Here is a 6931-nt window from a genome sequence, read left to right on the forward strand (position 1 = left end):
TTACAATCTATTAAAAAGAAGATGTGAATCATTTAGTTATTTTATTGAAATTTTATAGAGGAAAAGAATGATGTCTCAATCTAAGGTAAGAAATATTATAAGGTTAAAAAATTCATTTTTAAAAAATTTTATTGATCTCCTTCTAAATTTCTCACGACATAATTGAATTAATTGATTTTCAAGTCTTCTCAACGGCCTTGAATTCCAATATTGTTACCTCTGTTTCTACAGATCAGCTATGGTTTAAATTAGTTGTTGCAATCACTACACACCTTTATATTGCAGAAAAATACAGATAAATGTGAGTGATGCAGTCTAAATTGCAAATGCAATATCATTGTGAAGATTTCAAAATTTATAATATTACAGACGGACCACAACTTAAAACTATGAATTCAACTACATTCTTCTTGCCTTTCAAAAAAGTTGATATTGACTTGTCATATTAGCTCTATGTGAGCTTAGGTTTTTATTCATGGGACCATTTTGTATGTTATCCTTTTGTCCCCCCCACATCTTATGCAGTAATACCACTAATGTGACACCCTAAACCCCAAAATGACGTATATAATAATTTAGACTAGATTTTTTGAGTAAAATTTGCAGCGGATAAAGAAAATTTGTTTACAAGGAAATAAAAACTTTTATAACTAATTTAGGATATCAGGTTTCTCAAAGTACACATGGAAAAATTCAAACATTATTACTCAATTAAAATAATTTAATCTCTATGAACTTGAATTAACTATAATATCTAAACCATTTTCTTAAAACCAATAAAAATAGTAACTACGACAATCACAACTTTTTTTTTTATCACACAAATCAACTTAAAATCAAAACTAAGGATTTTTTAGTCAAAATTAAAACTTGAAACATAAGAGATATATTTTCAATTCAAGTCAAGATTTAGAAAGAAACGTACCTTTTTTTTTATATAAATTGGGTTTCAACAAAATAATAATGTGAATTTATAATGTGAATTTCCCTTTTTTCTATAACGTGACTTTTTTTTAACATTATAAATCACTACTGAGTTGTTAAAATCTAAAACTCTAATATTAAGTTAAACTCTAATGAGTTCATATTATCTAATCATTTCAAACAAATATCCTACCACCATCACAACTCAATATTCACATCCCCTTTAAACCAACCTGTGACACCCTAAACCCCAAAATAACAGTTATAATAATATATACGAAATTATTTGAAGAAAACTTGCAGCGGATAAAGAAAATCTGTTAAAGAGAATAAAAACTTTAATATCTAATTTAGGATATCACGTTTCTCTAAATACACATGTGACAATTCAACTTTGTTGCTCAATTAAAATAGTACAATATCAATGAACTTGATTTAACTAGAATTTCTTGTTTTAATTCTCAAGACTTACTCGTACTAAGTATTCATATAAAAAGTCATTTATAATAATATAAGTAAAATACACATTACAACTCTTAATTCCCAATATCACCTATTAGAGCGGGGTTTCTCCCAAACTTGAACTTCGAGACTCATTAACCTGTAATAACTGCGATTTCGCAAACGCAGGCCAAGCTAGTCAAACACAAACAACGAAGGAGTTGAGTTTTGAAATCATTTTGATAGTATAATATAAATAAGATGAACACGAAATTACCAATCAAATACCATAACATACCATTACCGATCAATTATAAATCAATATCTTTTTCTTTAAGAAATGTAAATCAATACCTTTAATATTTTACTTAGTTACATAATAAATCATTCCATATGGATAGTCACATGTCACAAAATGATAAAGTAATGTAGTATACCGTTTACCCAAAATGAAGAAAGAAATATCACTATCAATTATAAATTAATATCGTAAAATATTTTACTCAATGTAACAAAAAAAAATCAATTTGTTCTTTTAAAAATTATTTGCACAAATTTAAATATTAATGGTAAATTATTTTTTTTCCATTTTAATTCTTTTGAGGCTTCAACCTCTCTCTATATAAATATGTAAACATGTTTTAGCAATGTTATGTAAAATTAATCTCTTATTTCTTTGCAAAAAAAGAAAAACACTTCAAGCTACAATGGAAAAAACATTGAAAATTACGTTAAAGATGATGTTGTTGTTTGTTGTTATTGCTACTATCTTGGTCGGAAGTGTGCATGGAACACGAGCAAACAAGTACATTGATTGTACCCCACTGCCAGAAGCATGCATTATCAACAAAAAATGTTGTCATCTACCCAATGTTTTTGCTACAACTCCACAGTTTTAAGAAACATTGTAGTATTTCTTACATATTAAGATGTAATGAAATGATATGAAATGAATAAGATATTATGATTTCTTATTAACTATTTCTGTTGCAATTTGTTTTACCTTTTACAATCTATTAAAAAGAAGATGTGAATCATTTAGTTATTTGATTGAAATTTTATAGAGGAAAAGAATGATGTGTCAATCTAAGGTAAGAAATATTATAAGGTTAAAAAATTCATTTTTAAAAAATTACATTGATCTCCTTCTAAATTTCTCATGACATAATTGAATTAATTGACTTTCAAGTCTTCTCAACGGCCTTGAATTCCAATATTGTTACCTTTGTTTCTACAGATCAGCTATGGTTTAAATTAGCTGTTGCAATCACTACACACCTTTATATTGCAGAAAAATACAGATAAATGTGAGTGATGCAGTCTAAATTGCAAATGCAATATCATTGTGAAGATTTCAAAATTTATAATATTACAGACGGACCACAATTTAAAACTATGAATTCAACTACATTCTTCTTGCCTTTCAAAAAAGTTGATATTGATTTGTCATATTAGCTCTATGTGAGCTTAGGTTTTTATTCATGGGACCATTTTGTATATTATCCTTTTGTCCCCCCCACATCTTATGCAGTAATACCACTAATGTGACACCCTAAACCCCAAAATGACGTATATAATAATTTAGACTAGATTTTCTGAGTAAAATTGGCAGTGGATAAAGAAAATTTGTTTACAAGGAAATAAAAACTTTTATAACTAATTTAGGATATCACGTTTCTTGTAACACCCCGAATTTCAAAGCGAGGGTGTATTTTTTTTTTAAAAGAATTTAAAATAAAACATAGAAATAAATAAGGTAATACCTTTGGATAAATAATTAAGTCATTATAATTTACAAGCAGCGGAAAAGTTTCTCGAAATATGAATCCAAAATATTTACACATCAAAAAGTGGTACATGTAACCCATCGAAAATAACATGTCATGCTGACAATATTATTATAGGTACAATCTTCCAATCTAAAATAAATACAATTCAAAAGAAAGACATCTGTTCCCTCTATGTCTACCTAATCTGATCATTCTCCAAAACAAACTAAACACCCTGAGTGATCTCCACGCGCCCCGTAAGATCCTTCTAACATAGCTCCAGTCAGGCATTCCCATCTACATTCCCATCCACAGGGTACAGACCAGTAGGATGGTCATGGTTCTCATCTGAGGGCAAAGCCCAGATTTCCACAATAGTTGTAAAAGGTCACCAACCGAAATTAACAATTAACACATAACATTTAAGTTTTTAAATGTACAAAATAACCTTTCAACTTAGCATGCACCTTAAAAGGGTTTTCCATATGATAAAAGTTCATGTAACACTTGCCAAATAACCATGTAATCCAAATAAAGTTTTTAATCAATCAAGTAACAGATAACTGGCCAATCCATTGATGATCCAATTGAGCAATCGATTATCTAACTCAGAATGAGAATTTCCACTATGCCAATCGATTGGGAAATCGATTTGGATGAAGGTTTTTAGTGAAATCTGCACTCTGGGCTTAAATCAATCGATTGGGCAATCGATTGAATGAATAGCTGAGCCCCTATAACCAATTCAATCGATTGGCAAATCGATTTTGCCTAAATAGCTGAGCTACTGTAATGGCCAAATCGATTAGCAAATCGATTAGTTCACTATCTTTTCAAGATTCAAGAAAACAAGAAACATAACCATCGATTGGGCAATCGATTTCGTAAATGGTTTTAAGAAACATATTACAAAATCGATTGGCACATCGATTTTGTCAAAATAGCTGAGTTCCTGTAACCAATCAAATCGATTGGGAAATCGATTTCCCCGCATATTTTTCTAAAACTACATAAACTAACTCAATCACATTCACACACAATTCCAACACATAACACTTAGCACTTATAACACAATCACTACAACATCATGAGCTTCGAAATAGTTTTGCAATCAAACATGCTATCACACAATTCCCAAAACATAACACTTGGCACTTATAACACAATCACTACAACATCATGAGCTTCGAAATAGTTTTGCAATCAAACATAGTATCACACAATTCCAAACAAAACATAACACTTAGCACTTATAACACAATCTTACAACATCACGAGCTTCGAAATAGTTTTGCAATCAAACATGCTATCACACAATTCCCAAAACATAACACTTAGCACTTATAACCCAATCACTACAACATCATGAGCTTCGAAATAGTTTTGCAATCAAACATGCTATCACACAATTCCAAACAAAACATAACACTTGGCAATTCTAACACAATTACCACGACAACTTGAGTTTCGAAATGGTTTACAATCAGTCACACTTACACACAAAATCAATCTATAACACTTAATCATAACTTGATTCAAACACGACTCGTGTGCCAAACACCCTAATGCAATGCGTATAAGCCAAAAATGCATGGACTCGGAATCCCAAACCAAAACCCTCCTCGAAGGGCCGTAAATTATAATTGTACCGCCTATCGCAGGCCAAAGTACCAATTACCGAGGTGCCACCCATCACGGGTCAGCACGATTTACTAAAAAAGCGTAAATCGTAAACATACCACCTATCGCGGGTCAGTACTGTTTATCGAGGTGCCACCTATCACGGGTCAGCACGATTTACCAAAATGAAATGCATGAGCATACACTGACTCCATCCACAACAATCGTTAAGCAAATGTAGATATTAAAAGATTTCCCATTTTTAATACTCATTTAACTTAAACGATTTTCACAACAAACATTAAGTAAACAAGACATTAAGAGATTCCTCATTCTTAATACTCATTTAACTTAAACGATTTTCACAACAAACATTAAGTAAACAAGACATTAAGAGATTCCTCATTCTTAATACTCATTTAACTTAAACGATTTTCACAACAAACATTAAGTAAACAAGACATTAAGAGATTCCTCATTCTTAATACTCATTTAACTTAAACGATTTTCCCAAACACACATTAAGTAAAAAAGATATTAAGAGATTCCCCATTCTTAATACTCATTTAACTTAAAAGATTTTCACAAACACACATTAAGTAAACAAGATATTAAGAGATTCCACATTCTTAATACTCGTTTAACCCTAATGGTTTTCAAATTCCACCAAAACAACTCAAACATATTATCAAAACCAAATCACAATTCACACCAATTCACATCTCGAATTTCATAAGCATCAATTATGAACACGTCAAACACGATTAACAAAAATCATCACAACATACCACTCAAACACATCAAATTTCATTTACTCAAAATCATACACAAATGAGTTAAAGTCATTTTCCACGAAACATTCATCAATAACACCAAAACCTAACTCTAAGATTTTACCCATAAAGCCTTAGATTCATTTTTCCCCAAGTCAACACTCTAACCCTAACAAAATTCGTTTCCACACAATCATAGATAAGTCCCTAAATGCAAACTAAAAGTTTGGAAGGAGCCCTTACCTTCACGTTAGCTTTAACGTGCGATTACGGTACCGCGAGTAAATCCGGTAAAATCTCCGTTCGCAACGCCGCTTCCAAAGTTGGTTCCCTAGCACCGTAGCGTGGTAGTGAGCAACTTTCCCTTCTATCTCTTCGCGAAACGAAGCTTAGATCTAGATGAAACGGGGAGGTTTGTGTTTGACGGTTTTGAAATCCATAACTCCGTTTTTGAATCCGGGAAGAAGGAAGAAGCTGAAAATTTGTTCTTACTCACCCACAATCCTTGGGTTTCTACTCTTGAACAAAAGGAAGCAGCGAAAATGGAGGTAGAAGGAAGAAGAAGGAATGGGTTTCACGCGAGGCAGAGGAAGAAGGAGAACTTCTGTTTTCTTTCTTTTCTTTTTCTTTCCTTTTTACTTTTCCTCTCTTTCTCTTTCCTTTTCTTCTCTTTCTCTTTCCTTTTCTTCTCTTTCTCTTTCCTTTCTTTTTCCCTCCAAATCCTTTTCTTCTCTTTCTCTTTCCTTTCTTTTTCCCTCCAAACAATTAATCATTATATATATATATTGAATATAATTAACAAATATCTCAAAATATTTAGATATTTATTAAATTTACCATTTCGCCCATAACCTCTCCAAACCACTTTTGTTAAAATATCCACTCTCGTCGCAACTCAATTGACATAAACAACTTTTAGCAATTGCGAGACATTTTTAACAAACTCCCCTGAATTAAATTCTTCGTAGAGGATTCACCGTACTTAATTTAATTTATTTATCGACGAGTAATTTTAATCGGCATCAAAATATCTTTTTGGTCATATAAACTCCAAAATATTAATAACTTTGGCTAAAAAGACTCCGAGTTCAATACCAAAAATACACTAAAATACATAAAGTGTACTTTAAAATTATGGGTCTTACACTAAACCTAGTAAAGATTCAAATGACCTAAAATCTTTCTAGTCACAACTTGTTTCACCCGGCGTTCTCGAAGAAAGTGTGGTCTACCCGTTCGCATAGGGTGCTTAATAACTCTACACACATCCATAGTCGGTAAGGCTCGTCCGTTCCATTCAACATGTTTTTGTCCGAACTGTAATAGCGCTCCCCGCGACTTGCACTTAAGGTTATCCTAATGCACAAGCAATCAACCAAAGTTCTCAAGGTCCACTGAGTTTTC

This window comes from Cicer arietinum, chromosome 3 (assembly GCF_000331145.2).
Source record: "Cicer arietinum cultivar CDC Frontier isolate Library 1 chromosome 3, Cicar.CDCFrontier_v2.0, whole genome shotgun sequence".
NCBI lineage: Eukaryota > Viridiplantae > Streptophyta > Magnoliopsida > Fabales > Fabaceae > Cicer > Cicer arietinum.